The sequence below is a fragment of the Halichoerus grypus genome, chromosome 3 (assembly GCF_964656455.1).
Source record: "Halichoerus grypus chromosome 3, mHalGry1.hap1.1, whole genome shotgun sequence".
In the NCBI taxonomy this organism is placed as follows: Eukaryota; Metazoa; Chordata; class Mammalia; order Carnivora; family Phocidae; genus Halichoerus; species Halichoerus grypus.
The window spans coordinates 193047290-193066805 of NC_135714.1; the positions used below are offsets into that span (position 1 = coordinate 193047290).

The following is a 19516-nucleotide window of genomic DNA, read 5'->3' on the forward strand; positions in this document are numbered from 1 at the left end:
CTAATGGTGGTTATAATACCATAAGGGTGCCTCACTTCTGGAGGAGCTAAGATAGCCAAATGGCCCTTATATCACTGTCTTCTGTGACTATTATATTGCCAGATCTCTAATACAAATATGCTATTCCTCATTCTCAGACTGGACCCTTGGTGTACAAAACACAACCAGTGTTCTCGACAACCCGACATTCAAACTGTCAGGGTAACCTGGTAACCAAATCATCTTTGGCACTTCCTGATAGCCACTTGGTATTGCCAATGTATTTACTTCTACTTCCCACTAATTTAACTCATGGCCTGGCACACATGAACAAAGAAAGAATTCTAACAATAATTAGATGTGAGTTACACAGTCCACAATTTTACCAGTGTAGCCTCAATAGTACCGTAAGAACTGCCCCATTTTTCAGGCCCACAGTATGAGAAGAACTCTAAAGACAAAGAAGGCAACTCATCCTTTTCCTTGAAGGATATTTATAATTATTCAGACTTAATCTATTCAAATAAAATATTATCCTTATAAATGTATGCTTTAGTATTTGTATTTTTTCAGGAAGGACAGAAGTAATTCCTATACAAATACCTGTCAGCCAATGTTGGAAAAGACCTTATTCCAATGTTTGAAATGCCTTGTCCATTAAGACTGAGTGGGCATTTTACAGGATGTTGTAAACAGTTTGTAAAGCTTTATAACACCAACAGTGTTTCCACCACCCACATCATCCAGATCCAGCAGGAACAGTAAAAATCTGAAAATTGCATTTGGAAAAGAAGCTTGCCATAATATATGTTAAAAACAGGCCTGCCCATAGCATGAACATGAAATCTATAGCTTATAAAAGACTGGCATTCTCCTCATATGAAATATTAATTTGTAGGACTTTGGGTGTTCCCAGCGCTTTTGGCAAACTATACATTAGTTAAATGGTGCTGTGTTGGATTATAACAATACATACGAGATGCAACATTTCATTCCCAAGTAGGAGAGGCTCTACCAATTGATCCAGGTGATCATGAAATAACAATGTTTTAACATTTGTGTTCATCTGTTTTCACATTGCTTAAGCCTCACTGGAAGGGATTTTACCAAGCCCCGCTAACTAATATGGCTGTCAAGTACTAAGTTCTTATATCTTAAACTCCTACCTCTCACGATAAGCAAGTGTCAGTCCCCCTCATTTTGTAAATTTATGCTATTAATCTCTCTTTTTCTCCCTAGGCACAGGGATTAGCAACCTACTCTCCACCACGTTCCAAATCAGTAATGGCACCATCATGTTCCCAAGGGTGACCTGAGGCCACAAGGACAAATGACAGACCCGCTCCTCTAACCTACACCTGCCAAGGAATAAATTCCAACCTGTGTTCCTATGTTGTTCAATGATCTTCCTCAACGCTAAGTCCATCTCAATACAATTGGAAAGACTGAAGAAAATCTCCAAGGAGATATTTTTCAACCTACCTGTCGTCAACAAGAAGATAGGTCTAGTGTCCATTGCAAGTATCAGCAGCACACGACGGTGATCACACACCATGGTGTTTGCTATTTTGCTGCATTGTTCCATCTGAACTTTCTGGTTTGGTCAATGAGTCATGACTAGGAGGTAAGGGGGATTCACTCTCAAAGACCAAGACTAACTCTCTCTGATACCATGCCTTGACCTAGTTTACTGTCACTGTGGTCTTGTGTTCAGGAGCTAAAAGATACAATAACATTTTGTTCCTTTAATTGTCACCTTAATATACAAGCTACTTAAATGCCTCTAAATGGTGGGTCTGCTCTCATGTGCCACAAGGCACTAAGGGAAAATCCCTATAGGAAGATGTCTTTCACATGAGATAAGAAGTGTGACAGTTAGGCAGCAAAAGTTAAAAAAAAAAAAAAAAAAACAGGCTCCCTAAATGTTACGGGTAACACAACTAGGCTAACTTCACAGAGTTTGTACTTTCCTTTTCCAACTTAGTGGAAAAATATAGAGATAACTAGCAACTAATAGATTAGTGTGCTAGGCCATTGACAAATCTGTGTTGTTAGAAGCCAACATCTCATCCTATCCTAGGCTACATTAAAAATCAACCCAAACACCTGTAGAGTATAATGCCATCTTAGAAAGTATTTACATGAAACATTAGAATTACAATTAGAAAGGTTTACATGAAACATTAGTACTTACAACATGTTGCAGAAGTTGAACCCTGAAAAGAATGTATTCTAAACTTTCTCACCTGGATACTAACAGATAATGAACACTAGATATTTAAGAGTAGACTTGGAAAATAAATCTGAAGAACCAAACATAAGAAATTTTATGAAAAATCAAATTTAAAATAAAACATTGCTAAAGAGGCAACAAAGAGAATTATAGAATAAGAAAATGACAAGAAGCTCTACATTCCATTTGTTTAAAATTCTGTTGTTTTACTTTTCTTTTTAAAATGACTTACTACACAAAATAGATTAATCATAATTCCTGGTTCATAGGACACATTGGTTCATAGTTCATTGGGCCTCTATATACAGTGATCTCCTGGCACCACACTACACAACTCAAGAATTAGAACTCTGACCCTAACATTTACTGATAACCACTCTTCCCCTGTCTTTTTCCCCGCTTTACACCCTCCAGCCCAGGGGTAACGACTATCCTGAATTTATGTTTATGATTCCCTTGCTTTAAAAAATATTTTATCACATGTATATGATTGCCTAAATAACATATTGTTTTTAAGTGTATAACTTGTTTATCCATTCTCCTGCTAATTTACCCATTCTTCTATCAATGAACATTCGGATTTATTTCTGGATTTTTGCTATTATGAATGGCACTGGGTATTATTATTAGTATTATTGTTATTATTTTTAATGTCTTCTGATGCACATGGGGAAGACTTTCTTTGTGGCTTATAGCAGAGGGATTACTCTGCCATAAGATAAGAGAATGCTCAACTTCATGGGATAATCCAAATTGTTTTCCAAAACAGTGATTCTAATTTAAACTCTCACCAAATTATAAATAGGTGATCTCTTGGTCTACGATCTCCAAATCTGGTATTGTCTTCTTAATAGCTGCCAATAGATGCAAAATGTCTTGTTAATTTCCCTGATTACTGAGGTTGAGCAAAATTTTATGTTTATCAGCCATATGTTTCCTCTTCTGTGAAATCCCCATTAATGTCTTTTGGCAATTTTGTCATTTTTTATTAATTCACAGGAGCTCCTTATTCTGTGTTGATATGATATTAACTCTTTGTAGATTTTATGTACTGCAAATATCTTCTTCCCATTTATAGTCTGTCTTTTCACTTTTTGATGAAAGAAGTTCAATTTTAATTTGCTACAATCAAAAATCTCATTCTCTTTTTATGGTTAAATGTCTTTTTGCATCTCATTCTCCCATTCTCTGATTACTTTTATTTATTTATCTATTTATCTATCTATCTACCTATCTACCTATCTATCTATCTATTTATTTAGTTAGTTAGTTAGTTTTGGTGGGTGATAGACATTGGGGAGGGTATGTGCTATGGTGAGAGCTGTGAATTGTGTAAGGCTGATGAATCACAGACCTGTACCTCTAAAACAAATAATACATTTTATGTTAAAAAAAAAAGAAAAAGATAGCAGGAAGGGAAAAATGAAGGCGGGGAAATCGGAGGGAGAGATGAACCATGAGAGACTATGGACTCTGAGAAACAAACTGAGAGTTCTAGAGGGGAGGGGGGTGGGGGGATAGGTTAGCCTGGTGATGGGTATTAAAGAGGGCACGTACTGCATGGAGCACTGGGTGTTATATGCAAACAATGAATCATGGAACACTACATCAAAAACTAATGAGGTAATGTATGGTGATTAACATAACATAATAAAATTAAAAAAACAAAAAACCAAAAAAACCAAACAAAACAAAACCAAAAAAGGACATTAATGGAAAACTTGTGAAATTTGAAAAGGTCTACAGTTTAGTTCATAATATTGTAGCAATGTTAATTTTCTTTTCTTGATAATTGTACTATGGTCTTGTAAGTTGTTAATAGTAAGGGAAATGTGATGAGAAATGTAACAAAACTCTTCATATTATTGCTGCAATTTTTCTGTAAGTTTATAATTAGCCCCGTTTTTTTAATTAAAAATGATATGATGTATTATATTTTAATGTAAAAATGTATGTAATGTACTAATGTAATATATTTTAAAGTATTAAGCAATGAATGATTACTTTTAGATTTGCCTGTTTTCAAAAGTTTGATTATGATGTGTCTTGGCACAGATTTCTTTGATTTGGGATTCATTTAGTTTCATGCATCTATAGGTTTATATATTTCACCAAATTTGGGACGTTTTTAGTCATTATTTCTTCGAATGTTTTTCTAGCTCTCTATTCTTTCTCCTCTCAAACTGGGACCAATGATACAAATACAACTTTTGTTATTGTTCCACAGGACCCCGAAGCCCTGTTCATTTTTTTTCCAATCTATTTTCTGTTGTTCAGGTTGAGTAATTTCTATTCACTGTTCTTAAGTGCACTGCTTTTATCTTTTGTCATTTCCACTCTACTGTTGAGCCCATCTGGCCAGTTTTGTTTTGTTTTTTTTCAGTTGTTGTATTTTCTTGAATTTAATAGAAAAATAGATAACTGAAGTAAAAGTGAAATCAGTGCTGGCCTTTAGAGAAATTATTTTTTTCACTCCATGACAAGATAAAGCTATTCCCTAAGTCCCTTTCTCTTCAATATGGGGCATATTAGCGGGGCCATTTAGAAATTATGATGGGTCCTGAACACTCATTTTTGGAGATAGTCTTGTTATTTATCATATCAAACATATCAGATCACATATTTTGCAGTAAAAATAATTTTCCTATAAAATATTTAAAAATTAAAAAAATAAAACAGCATTGAAGTTTTCATTAATTTAAATTCTTTTCTCATTTTGAGACAATAGCAAACATGCTTGGAGATCCTTGTGGTTTTGTGGTCCTGGACTCTGCACCTGCACTGCCCAGTGGCTCCAGTGGGTCTGACATCTGGCAGAGCCTTGCCAAAGTTCTCTTTCTCTTTCATTAGCCAGCATCTCCTTCTGAAGGCTATAGCCTAACATTATACCATGTTTATTTCTTTAGGGGAACTCTGCTGTTTCTCTTCAGGTAGTTTATATCTCTAGGTATTGAAAGAGGTAGATCCTGTGATCCAACTGCATTCAATCATCTTTACCCAAAAGTCTAACATTTTCTTAAAAAGTAGAAATTTCCATTTTTGGTCCTTTCTCAGTGATATGTGTCCAAACCAAGACATTGTTAGTTTTTGATATTTTAGAATGTGTCTGTCATTCCTCGGTTGTCATTTATCTAGGTAAAATTTACCCCCTACACTACTAATTAAGTGTAATTAAATACTAATTAAATTAAATTAATCCTAAATTTTGGCCCGATTTAGTTTGTTACTTTCTTTTTAAATGGCTCAAAATTGCTTCCATCCTTTCAGCCAAGGTTGCTAAAATCTAAAGCATTATTCCTTTTGTTCATCTGCTAGGGATGAATGTATTTCAGTCTACTTTTTACTGAAATATGTTAATATATTCAGATCTATGCATATTGCCTTTTTTCCACCTTCCATTTTGCATGACAAATACATCCAAAGCTCAGGTCACTGCATTTATTTTCTTTTCATAATACTGCTTCCTAAGATTTTTTGATGTTTGCTTCATTACCAACCATTTTCTGTTTAATTTGTAATTTGGCATGTTTTAAAAGTTCACACTTTCTATTGCTTTATTCTGACAACCCTATAGTTGCCAAGTTATTTTTTTCTTCCCTGATATCTCTGATATTTGATGCTCTTAATAATATTAGTAGAAAAAGCCAATTTGTTGCTATAACAGGGCATGTCACACTGAATGTAATGATTTGTTGAGTGTTCATTCCAGGGAAAGAACTGTGAGTTCCTCTAGCTCAAGGCCCCATTTTGTTGATATTTCTATTCCAAGGGCCTAGAACAGTGCCTAACCCATGGTTCATTTCAGTAATGTTTGCTGAATAATACCTGGAATATTTAAAACATTTTTCTATGGCCTTGTATCTGGAGGTCAAGATTTTGATTTTTTTTTCAGTGTTAGTACATAAAAGGTGTTTATTCATAACTATAGAGATGACATTCTCATTTCTGAAGAGAAGGACCAAATCTACAAGGTTATTGTAGCGTTGATTATAAGGATGGGTAGCTGGCTATTCTTAGGTCTGTATATATCTGTTTCCTGGATGCACTAACACCAGTGCCCACTCCTGGGTGTGCCTCCTTACCTCCACCACTGGGGGTCAGCACAGATAATGAAATCAATCTGTTTGCACCTTGCAGGAACCCTCCACACCAGTTTACCATACAAAATAACCCCTTGAAAACATTAAATCACAAATGGTTGCAATATGCAACTGTTTAAGGTTTTAGGATTAATTTTACTAAATCTACAGAAAAGCCCAATATATTACCTTAGGCTATAATTCTATGGCAGAATCTCATCTGTTAAGTGAGGGGTTAATCCTTCCAGCTCTAAGATTGATGGTTTACATGGTTGATCCTCTCTGCCATCCACCCCATTTTTGGTTTTTAAATTGGAGAGGTAAATAGTAGGTGGCCAGGTTCACTTTTAGGTCATGAGTGGCTCCCTCCCACAAGGGCCAAAATCTGGGCACTACAGTCTCTATTCAGAGCCTGGTAGTAAAAGCTGGTGTAGAGCAAGGTGGTTCCAGAGGCCAGTAGTAAACTGGCCTCAGGGGGCTTTCTGCAATAGGGTACCCCTAAAGGGCTGATCTGTGCAAGAAGTGGTGTTTGTTGGTCTTGTCAAAAAGCTCCTTCCCATAGGCTTCCAGGAACTGGGCACCATGCACCCTTTAGGAAGCCAATCTTAAGGCCCTGGCCCTGGACAAGGCACCCAGATAACAGAAAGCAGCCCCTAGCCTGGTCATGGATGGTCTGTGACCCTATTTTCTGAAGCTTAAATCTGGACAACAGTCTGACCAGAGGACTGTGTTTATGAATCTCATGTCAAAACTTTGAAGTGGGAACTGTTCAGGAAATTCTGGTATATGCAATCCTCAGCCCAGTGGTCAACTGTATAAAATGGTCAACTATTTGCACTTTATCTTGCTCACTGTAATCTTTGATGTCAAAATTACTAACAGCTTTTTGCTTCTGGTCTGCTTCTCTTCCTTCTTCATTTTCCATAAGCAGCTGCCTCCATCCTGCCTCCCAATAGGCTATGGTCGATTTGGGAAAATTTAGCCATGGGAGTGAGGCTTCATAAAAGGACTTTAGACATTCAGATAGAGGAAAGACCAAAGGGACTACCCCCTCAAAGGAAAAAAACCAACAACAAAAACCTCTTTAATAGGAATTTAGGTTATAATAGAAACATGTTGGAGAATACTTTTTACCTTCAGACAAGTTCTTAAATGATTGTTGATGAAGGACTCCAGTGAGCCTGGGCTGATCGTGTGGTTGTACTTGGAAGGGGCTGGTCCTTTTATTTCTTAGATGTGTCTCTTTATTCTGTTGAGTATTCCAAAAAGCAGAGCCTGAGGCATGGACTCAAGTGTGAGGCATTTATTTGGGAAGTGATTCCAGGAAGCAAGAGTGAGAGAGCACGAGTGAGACAGGGGAGGAGGAAAAGCCAAGATAAGGATGTGTTGTTGAGGTGGCTTCTCTGAGCGGTGGGCTTGTTTCTATGAGGATCTCAAAAGATGCTCAGGGAAACCTGCCCAGATTTGTCTACCTGAAGCAATGGGAGGTTTGAGCACTTGCCCACCTGCTCCTGTCCTGTATTAGTTGAGGCTTCCTCTGAGATGGTTAACTCAGAGATATTTCTGGTCTGCATTTGTGTGCAGGCAAACTCCTACAATATTGGAGATGGCTGTGGGGCAGAAAGTTGAGCTTGAGCTTGAAGTAGCTTGAGCTTATGCTGGCAACACAAGGAAAGTCTGTGCTTCCATGGAACTGTCCACTGGGCTGAGCCTGAAATGAGAAGTGGGCCGAGAGGACATGACACACCGTTGGGTTGAGCAGTAGACTTGGGCAAGTAGGCCCCTGCCTGGATCCTGTGCTTTAGGAGGTGCTCCTCTGGTCTTCCCCTGACTGCACTCCTTATCTGGAGCTTGCACCCTCTCTTCTAGACCACAAGTCAGGGCCCTGTCCAAATGGCCCTGAGCCTGCAGGGACTCTTCCCTGGATCCATCTTCAAAAGATAGACTGTGCTTGCCCAAAGGATGCCCAGGTACTGCTGTCTGAAGGGAGTGAGGATGTGTGGCTGGAACTTGAATGGGGCTTAAGGAGTCCACATAGGGGGATGCAAGGCCCCTTAGTTCCTCGAGGAATAGGGCTGGGTAAAAGGGAAGGGGATTGGCCCAGGGCTGGGGCCAGCTTTTCTCTCTGTCACCATAGTCCTATACAGAACACCAAGGAGTCTGAAAATTCTAAGTTCAACCTTGGCCTTATAGGTCATTACAATGGTATATTTTGTTAAGATTTAAGATAGGAGAGTAGAATGTGTTTCATTAACAATTTGTTAGCTTGATTTATAACTCATAATTATCTAGACATAAGGCAAATGTGGGCTGGAAGTCAAGTTCCATCATGTTCCAATTCTTGTGGCCTTGAACTAAGAGAAAGGAATCTTAGAAAATAGGCTTTATATGCTTGGATGATTTCATAGAATTCCCAAGTTCATTAGCTTCTGTAATGACTCATGGTTGTTACTAAAATAAACTTTATATTTTAAAAAACTGGGGATATTATTTAGGTCAGCAACTAGAAGGCACTAGACTCAACATTTCGGTGAACCAAAGGATATGAATGACTAAAAGCAGGGGAATTATTACCTGAGTGTTGAATCTCCAAATATTACATGTAAAAATTTTCCTGTTGACTCAGTGCTGGCTGCAGGGGGCGTAGGGGAGCACCAGAACCAATGCTTATCTGGGCGAGAAAGGAATGTGGGAAGCAAAGTGGAAAGAAATGGGCTCTGTTTTAGGCAAAGATGAATCTAACAAGAAGAGAAGAATTTTAGAAGAAAAATAAAAAGGTGGATTGTGTGGTTGAAGTCAAGGGGATTGCAGAAACTGAATGACCAAGAGAAAGAACCAATCTAGCAATGTAAAACTCCGTATCAGAAATTGGACCCATACCTTACACCATATACAAAAACCAACTCAAAATAGGTAAAACTTAAATGCAAGATCTGAAACTGTAAAACTCCCAGAAGAAAACACAGGGGAAAATCTTCATGACATTGGCCTTAGCAATGATGTTTTGGATACGACAACCCTAAAAGCATAGGCAACAAAAGCAAACATAGACAAACATGACTACATCAAACTAAAAGGTTTCTGCACAGCAAGGAAAACAATGACTGAGTGAAAAGGCAACCGACAGGATGGGAGAAAATATTTGCCCACCATATATCAGAGAAGGGGTTAATTTCCAAAATATTAAAGGAACTCGTACCACTCAGTAACAAAAAAATAAAACAAAACAAAATAAAAACAAACCCAAATAAACCAATTTTAAATGGGCTAAAGACTTGAATAGACATTTCTCCAAAAAAGACACACAAATGACTAACAGGTATATGAAAAGATGCTCAATGTCAGTAATCATCAATGCAAGTCAAAAATCACAATGAGATATAATCTCATACTTATTAAGAAGGTGATCATAAGAAAAAAAGAAGATAGCAAGTGTTATTGGGGATGTGGAGAAATTGGAACCTTTGTACACTGCTGGCGGGAATGCAAAACGGTGCCGCTGCTATGGAAAACTGTATGGAGATTCCTTAAAAAATTAAAAATAGAATCACCACATGATCCAGCAATCCCACTCTGGGTATTTACCCAAAGCGTTAAAATCAGGATCTTAAAGAGATATTAGCATTCCCATGTTCCTATTCACAGTAGCCCAGATGTGGAAACAATCTAAATACTCAAAACAAATAAATGGATAAAGAAAATGTGGTATATCCATACGATGATACATTATTCTGCCTTTAAAAAGAAGGAAATCTTGTAATACGTGACACCATGGATGAACCTTGAAGACATTACGCTAAGTGAAAGAAGCCAATCACTAAGGGGCAAATATTGCATGATTCCACTTACATGAGGCTTTTAAAATAGTCAAACTCATAGAAGCAGAGATTAGAAAGTAGAATGGTGGTTTCCAGGGGCTGGAAGGGGGGAAATGAGGAGCTACTAATCAACAGGTAGAAAGTTTAAATTATGTGAGGTGAACAAATTCTAGAGGTCTGCTGTACAACATTGTGCCTATAGATAACAATACTGTAAAGTACATTTAAACATCTGTTAGGAGGGTAGATCTCATGTTTAGTGTTCCTACAATAATAGATTTTTTTTAAAGATTTTATTTTTAGGTAATCTCTATACCCAATGTGGGGCTTGAACTCACAACTGTGAGATCAAGAATCACATGTTCTTCTGGCTGAGCCAGCCTGGTGCCCCACAATAGAATTAAAAAAAAAAAAAAAATCACATCAATGTCATTTCCTTTCACATCTCCAATGTCTGATATTCTTTTTTCTAAAGATTTTATTTATTTATTTATTTATTTATTTGAGAGAGCGAGCGAGCACATGGGCCTGTGCACAAATGGTGGGGGAGGGGCAGAGGAAGCAGGAGAAGCAGGTTCCCCACTGAGCTGGGAGCCAAATGTGGGGCTCAATCCGGGACCCTGGGATCATGACCCGAGCCGAAGGCAGATCCTTAATGACTGAGCCACCCAGGCACTCCCTTAGTACATTTTTTTAAAGTACTTATTGAGTACCTACTGTGTGCTCTGTGCTTAGCTAGGCATTAGGGGTACAGGGAACATATGATACAGTCTCTGCCCTCAAGTAACTTACACTCTGAATAGGAAACAGATACATATATAAATATGATAACCAAACTATGGAAAGAGCCCAGATGTCCATCGACAGATGAATGGGTAAAGAAGATGTGATATATATATACAATGGAATATTACTCAACCACCAAAAAGAATGAAATCTTGTTATTTGCAATGACGTGGATGGAACAAGAGGGTATTATGCTAAGCGAAATAAGTCAGTTATAAAAGACAAATACCACATGATTTCACTCATATGTGGAATTTATGAAACAAAACAGATGAAGATAGGGGAAGGGAAGGAAAAACAAAATAAGATAAAAACAGGGAGGCAAACCAGAAGAAGAGACTCTTAACTACAGGGAACAAACTGAGGGTTGCTGGAGGGGTGGAGGGTGGGGGGATGCGGTAACTGGGTGATAGGCATTAAGGAGGGCACGTGATGGAATGAGCACTGGGTATTATACGCAACTGATGAATCACTAAATTCTACTCCTGAAACTAATAGTACAGTATATGTAAATGAAATTGAATTTAAATAAAAAGTTTTTTAAAAAAAGAAAAAAAAAGATGAAGATGTTCAAAAAGATCTCTATAATTTTTACTTGAATAATACATCTTTTGATCAAACAATATATATGTTTATGTATGAGCAAATAGAACTGATCTTAAAATGTTAATGTCATTTCCTCCGCTATTTTTTGAAGCAAAAAACCCCCCAAAATCAAAAAACCAAAAACTTGATGATGGACTATTGACTGTTAGACAGCAACAATGTTTCAAGGAAACCAATTGACTTGAATACGTAAATAAGATTCTCAAAGATGAGTGAGTCATAAACCTGCCTAGAGCATGGAACCACATTCGTGTGTTCAAACTCTAGCTGCATCAAAATTTTGACTTGAAGACTGGGGCATATATAAAAGTAATTGTATATTAGGTACATCTGATCTGGAAGACAACAGACTACTTCTAAGAACAGTGTCTGTGTTACTTGTTTATTCTCCACATTCTTCCAAAAAATATCTAAAATCAAAGTGCTTAATTAGCTTTTAATGGTGTGACTTTGAGAAAAAAATACATATATTAGGTTTCCTAACACGATACTTATTTTTTCTTTTTCCTAAAAATATGTAAAAAGCAGCAAAGTTCTTGGTGGACTCACTTGCATGTAATATTATTATTCTTTTATCTTTTGTTGTTTGCCTTTTGTTGTAACCACAAGGCTAACCTTCATACTATCCCACAATTCTAATAGTTGCTTCCTTATTGCGTTCCCTCCAGGGGGTTGACTCTCATGAAAGTAAAAACAGGGGCGCCTGGGTGGCTCAGTCAGTTGAGTGCCCAGCTCTTGACTTCAGCTCAGGTCATGATCTCAGGGTCATGGGATCGAGCCCCATGTTGGGCTCTGTGCTCAGCAGGGAATCTGCTTCTCCCTCTCCCTCTGCTCCTCACTCTCTCTCTCACTCTCTCTCTCTCAAATAAATAAATAAAATCTTTAAAAAAAATAAAGTAAAAACAGACAGAATTGAGTTTTCATAGAGCTCCCGGATAAACTGCAAGAAAGACCCAGGCAGAAGAGACACAGTATTGTGGCGTGGGAGACGTGAGAAGACAGGAGGTCAGAGATTTTGCTGGTAATACTTTATAAAAGATGTGCATGGCTAACTGACGGAAATTTGGCTACAACTTCCAACCAGGAACCTGGGTGTCACTAGGTTGGGGAAGCATGTAGGGAAGCAAAATTTGCCACCCCAAAATGTGTCTATTTGGCATGTGGATGGATTATTTTAAGCTGATTATTTTTAAGAACAGAAGGGTCAGGAAGAAACTTTGACCTTCCCCCTAACTGCTAAAAACTTTCATTTTTTTATTTTTATTTTATTTATTTATCTATTTTGTCTAAAAATATTTAGATAGAGGACCAGCTGGCTCCAGGAAGGAAGGTACCACCATAGATAACTACAGTATAATATGAACAAGGTATGGTAGACAGGGAGGAACCTAGTAAGGCCTATTTGATCAAAGGTCTCTCTATGTCCCATTCTTTCTGGATAGCCTAACAAGCATTTGTTTACTAAACATTTGCTCTTTCCATTATTTCTGTGAATTGTCTCCTTCTCTCTGAAACCTCAAACCCCTAGCCCCTTCTCCTTAGTCCAGAATGACATATATACCTCATTTTGCCTGTCTTTGGCTATCTCATGTTTATGTGGATTCCTCATATATACATAATCAAATTTGATTTTCTCCTCTTAATCTGTCTCTGTCAATTTAAATTCTTAGACCAGTCAGAAGAACCTTGTAAGGCATAGGAAAAATTTTCCCACCCTAATAAGCACCAAGTCCCACAGTCACAATCATACTAGCTACACAGAAATTTTGCCAGAAAAAAACAAATCTACAAGTCATAGATGCTCTACAACAGATTGATTTTAGTAAATTCCCATCATACATTTCCCCTGATATCCCTTAAATACCACCATGGACACCTTTCATATCAAGGGTCCCACGTCCTCCCTGCCCAAGGTTTCCCACTGCCCCCACTTTTGCCTATGTGGCCGGACTGCTGCTGCCTCATGATCACACAGAGTGTGGCATCCCGCGCTGGTGAAGTCAGCTCCCTCCTGGTTCCAGGCTTTCTTGAGTGGACACATGTCTATGCTCTACCAATGAGCAGGGGTAGTCTGAGCAAAAGTCCCTTGTCGATCAGGCTGGCAACATAACTAGCAAGTAGGTCACATCAGGCTGGTTAACTTGTCCTCAGTGGAAATATTTCTCATCTGCCTAGGAGACTGCAAAGTAATAAAGCCCTGGGAGATTCAGAGCATCCAGAGACCTTCAGAGGCAAGCGATAATCGCTATTGACTTTCCTGCCACATCCTATTCATGTGAAGCTCAGTGTTTACGAAGCAGTAGAAAGTCTATGTCCCTTGGGAGTAGCTTCCAATTCTCCAGAAGCAGCACAGGGATGGTGTAGTTTGCTCTTAACAGAAATGACTGGAAGATAAGCAGTGAAGGAACCAGACCCTAAAGGGAAATACGTCTTTGACTGAATGTCTATCCAGAGCCAACATCTTGAGGAAGGCAAAGAATATGCCCAGGAGGAAAGACAGCTGATTCAGCCCAAACAGGAGGCCTTGCTCTCAACTGGGCCCCTCAGGAGGGCAAGACTTCTGTCAAATCTCCTGAGGAGTTGGTAGGAAGGTGTGAGCTTCTAGCCCTAAACTTTCACACGTAGAGCAACTTGCCCCCACCAGCAGAGGGTAAACGAACTTGAATGTAAGTCTGAATGTCTTAGGAGAGTGGGTTGTATAGGGCAATAGTGATCCAGAAGCCAAAGTGTCCTAGAGTCTAAAAGGAGCCTACAGCATCTTAAAGTTCACATTTTAATACACAATTTCAGGAAGAAGTCAAACCCTTCTCTCTAAGTCAGAATAAGCAAGGGTCTTCCACCAGAGTGTGCTTACCACCTGTATCCCTCAGCAAAGTGAAGCTTCCCCTTTTTCAATCTTCCAGACAAAAGCCTCCTTAATATTATTATTCTATCTTATCCTATTTCATTTTATCTCAATCTCTTCTTCACACCTTGTCTATTTGGTCCCAAGAGGCCTTTGTGTAACTGAACCCCACTCCTGCCCTTTGGGAATTCTAGAACAGACTTCTAGGACTGATTAGTAAGCTGTTGGCATGCCGAACCCTCTCTGTTCGCATCTGGAACATTAATAATTACCTGAGTTTTCCATTCCAATCCTGAAATTATACTTATTCTCCACCTCAAAATGCATTTACCTCTGACTAAATCTTAGCAATGAAAAGGACCTGGTCCAGTGGTACATATGAGGCGGTACCCAGAACACAGGCAGCAAAAGAAAAAATCAAAATAAGAAGCTTCTTTTTTTTTTTTAAGATTTATTTATTTGAGAGAGAGAAAGAGCGAGCTCGCATGAGCAGGGGGAGGGGCAGAGGGAGAAGCAGACTCCCCGCTGAGCAGGGAGCCCGATGTGGGGCTCGATCCCAGGACCCTGGGATCATGACCTGAGCCGAAGGCAGACACTTAACCGACTGAACCACCCAGGTGCCCCAAAACAAGAAACTTCTGTATATCGGGGCTCAGTCAGTTAAGCATCCGACTCTTGATCTTGGCTCAGGTCTCAATCTCAGGGTCATGAATTGAAACCCTGCAAGGGATCCATGCTCCATTTTAAGTGGGGCCTACTTAAAACAAAAACAAAAACAAAACAAAATACACTTCTGTGCATCAAAGGACACTATCAACAGAGTGAAAAAAGAATTCATGGAATGTGAGAAATTATTTGCAAATCATCTATCTGATTAGGGATTAATATCCAGAATATATAAAGAACTTGTACAACTCAACAACAACCAAACAACCAATTAGAAATGGGCAAAGCATTGAGTAGACATTTCTCCAAAGAAGTTATGCCAATGGCCAAGAAGCACATGAAAAGATGCTTAACATCACTAGCTACCAGGAAAATGTTAATCGAAACCATAATGAGATGCAACTTCACACCCATTAAGATAGCTATTATAAAGAAACCAAACAGAATATAAGTGTTGGAGAGGATCCCTACACTGCTGGTAGGGATGTGAACTGGTATAGCCACTGTGGAAAATGATATGGCAGTCCCTCCAAAAAATGAACAAATGAACGAACGGAGAGGAAAGAAAAGAAAGAAAAGAAAGAAAGAAAGAAAGAAAAAGAAAGAGAGAGAGAGAGAAAGAAAGAAAGAAAGAAAGGAAGAAAGAGAGAAAGAGAGAAAGACAGAATTATGAGCCAGGAATTTCACTTCTGAGTATACACACAATGGAATTGAAAGCAAGGAATCAAGTGGATATTTGTAGAACCATGTTCATCGTAGCATTATTCCTAATAGCTCAAAGGTGGAAGCACTGAAATGTCCATTGACAGATGAATGGATTTTTTTTAAAAAATGTGGTATATACATACAATAGAATATTATTTAGCCTTAAAAAGGAAAGAAATTTTGATACATGCTACAATATATATGAACCTGGACATTATGCCAAATGAAAGAAGCCAGACACAAAAGGACAAATACTGGATAATTCACTCCTATGAGATACCTAGAGTAGCCAAATTCACAGAGACAGCAAGTGGAATGGTGTCTGAGGCAAGGGGCTGTGTAGGGAGGGTAATAGGAGGTTATTTGAGGGTTCAGAATTTCAGTTTGGGAAGATGAAAAAGTTCTGCAGGTGGTTGGTGATGATGGTTATACAACAATGTGAATGTACTTAACGCCTCTATACTGTAGACTTAAGAATGGCTAAAATGGTACATGTTATATGTATTTTACCACAGTAAAAAACTAAGATTTTTAAAACTTAAAATCTTTAAAAAATTAATTAAAATGAAATTAAACTTAAAAGTAAAATGAATTCCTCAGGCCCCATACCTATGTGCCAAGTGTGCTATTTCTGCTTCTTCTGATCATCCTTCCAACTGCAAGTACCCATCTGTGGCCTTTTGGCTGGTTCATCACCATTACCTTGGATGAGCATCCTTTCTTCTAATTCTCTTCCTCTAGCCCACCAGCTACCTCCTGCATCCTGCAGACCACACCTGCCAGCTATTAATTAATGCTCTGCCCCTCCCCCAACTTCCTCTGGCTCCCGTGTTTTCGTACATCACCTCCCGCTGCTCTAGGCTCAATCTCTGTGCAGTTGGACATGTGGGTATTTGTACCTACTGACCTGGGTAAGCAAGAAACACATGAAATGGATGTTTCCTCTTTGCAGATGATCCTGGAATAGGAGAACCTTTGGGTGGCACATCCATGTCCATTTATTCTTATCAGCGTTGCAACAAATGTTTTGTGGCTTACGATTTCAAAGAAAGGGAGTTTTATTAACTTATCAGCTGAACTAGCATTACAATAGCTTGTGAAGAGTTTGCAACTGTTTGGGTTTAAAGGACAGACAACATGAAACACTTAATGAAAAACTTTCACAAAACTTCGGCTATTTCCAGCAGTTTAGCATGTGAGAATCACTTTTATATGATGACACCCCTGAAAATAAAAACCGTCTTTACTTAAAGCAGTTCTTCTAGTTGCTGTTTTAAATGCTATCCCAGGAACAGAGACGCTATTCAGTAAAATGTAACTGCAGCCTTCTCAACAATAAGGTTCACTAATTGCTATGTTTTCTGGTGATGATATTTTTATTTGTGAATGTATAGTGATAGCCATAAAAGTGATTGTCGATAGTATTACTATAATTTACTTTCTAATAGAATGATTTTCATTTTTATGTGTTAGCACTACAATATTTCTGAAAATATTCGAATTTATTCTGGTCTCTATAGCAATACCAGTAAACTATATTCTCAGCAATATTTTTCAATGTTTCAGATTATTAACAAAATCGTCTGTGTTTTAAAATGAAGGCTTTAAAATATACCCTTAATAATACCGTTAAAATGTTCATAAAATAAAAAAAATAAACATATAGATCAATAGTTCAGGTCTTTAAAACTGGTATAATGATGATATAAACATCTTTCTCTAAAAAGGAAAATTTTTATTTCTACCAGAATAGAGCCCTTCTTTGATTAGAACTGTGATTCCCAAATTGTGAGCTGAAGCACCTTGGGGTGACTCCAGAGGTAGCGTGGGCCATTATGTTTTGGAGGGACACAGCTGGACACCCCATAAGCTGCTGCTATTAAGTTGTTTAGACCTAACTACTTAATAAAGGCAATTTTTAGGTGTTTGTTTGGCCTCAGGGCAGCAGAAATCAGGGAAATTTGGGAATCTCTGGATTAGAAAGATGAGTGGACACAAAGTATAAGATGAGTGACAAGTACTTATTTAGTATAACCCTGTTGTTCTATACACGAGAACACTGAGGTACAGCATGGTTAAAATCTGAAATCTGGTGAAGCCGAAACACTCGGCTTCCTGGCTCTCTTGCCGGGGCTGTAAGTCAAAAGATCTGATGAACTTGAAGTCTGTTGAGGCTTCCATGCTTATGCTGCTCCCCTGACTCCCTGCTTTCTTGCCTATAGATCCAAGCCTTGAAGCCCCAGCTTGACCATCTACCAGCTGAGTAGCTCAGGCCAAGTTCCTTACCCTCTGTGAACTGTAGCTTCCTCATTTGCAAAATAAGTGGGATGATGATAATTGCTAATAACAGGTAAAACGGAGTCACTTCTAGAATCAGTAGAAACGATGCGTTTGAAAAAAGACTTGTAAACTGCCAACCGCTTTAGAAATTGTTGGTTTTCATTAAACAGTATTTAAACATTTATGTTCCAAGCACTGGAGAGAAAAAAAGAAACTCAAAATCACCTCTATGTTTGAGAGGCTTAGCTCTCCTGGAGGGGAGAAATAAAAATGATTATAATAAAAATTGATAAATGTTACAATGGAGGTAATGACCAAGTATAATGCAAGTAGGGAAGAAGGTCCTCCTGAGGGGGTCGGGAAGACCTGGCAGAAGGGGCAGGGCTCCAGGTCTGATGCGGAGGGTGAGCAGGTGATGGCTGGGGGAGGGAGAGCAGGCCACAGAGTGGGAACAGCCTGGACCAACGAGAGAGGTGAAGGGTTAGACTGCCTTCTGGATGGCTTGGCAATCCACAGGGCGAGAGGAAGGAGGACAGGAAACAGGAGATGAAACATTACAGATGGGAGAGTAACTGTGTGTACTGGATCTTGGTCGTGCGGGGCCTTGTATTCCTTCCAAAGGAGTGGACACTTCCCTGAAAACCTGGTGCAGCGTGCAGCTCCTCCTCCCGACCTCCATCTCAGAAGGAGGCTCTGTAAATCTCCCCGGTTTTAAAGCTGACAGCAATACCTTAAGTTATCGGAATGTGGGTTTCATTTAATTGTCACACATACTGTCACTAAGCGAATGTCATCTTCCTGTCTGTCAAATTCACTAAGACGTTAAGGCCGCTTTGGTGACAATGCCTGCCCTCACTGAAGCCGACCAGGAGGTGCACCTGCACCCTTCCTCACGGAGCGCCGGCGGAAAACGGATCTTACTATGGAATTCGTGATCAAGGGGACCTCAGCTTTGGGGTCGGTTCCCTCACAATGTGTCAGGCAGGTAGCCCCATGATCTGTGTCTCAGGACCACATTGTGACAAGCAGTGGCATCATCACAACCCAGAATGGAGACGGGAGTCATGTTTTGGGGCGCTCTCTTTGCTGAACATACAGAAGGCCCTGGGGTCCCACTTGTGGAACAGACTGACCTTTGAGAAGTCTGGCTCTTCCCTCCGGAAGCAAACGGGCTCTGCGGAAGTCCCTGCCGACCCGGTCAAGCCTTCCGGAAGCAGATGCTCCTCCTGCCGACAGAGCGTCAGAGCGTCAACGGTAGCGGAGCTGCGTGTCCGGCGCGCATGCGTCATTCGCCTCACGGCCTCTCCTCGTGTGGGCGTTTTATCGTTTCACGAGGCCAACAGAAGGCCGAGTATAGTACGACAAGATATTTTGAGACATAGAAAAATCATATTCCTATAGCTTTTATTACAGTTGTGCTTTATTATTAGTTATAATCTCCTACTCTACCTAATGTAGAATTTAAACCTTTATTTATAACAGGTATGTGTGTATAGGAAAAAAAAAACCATGGTGTATA

The 19516-nt window shown here is 39.1% G+C and overlaps 1 protein-coding gene across 1 annotated transcript in view; it reads right to left on the reverse strand.

Annotated features, from left to right (window-relative positions):
- The window catches only part of PRIMPOL (primase and DNA directed polymerase), a 124704-nt gene that overhangs the window by 94851 nt on the left and 10337 nt on the right, over nt 1-19516 (reverse strand). The window contains exon 2 of the mRNA XM_078069838.1: nt 19131-19223. The gene's annotated coding sequence lies outside the window, so the exon portion shown is untranslated. The remainder of the gene's footprint in view (nt 1-19130; nt 19224-19516) is intronic.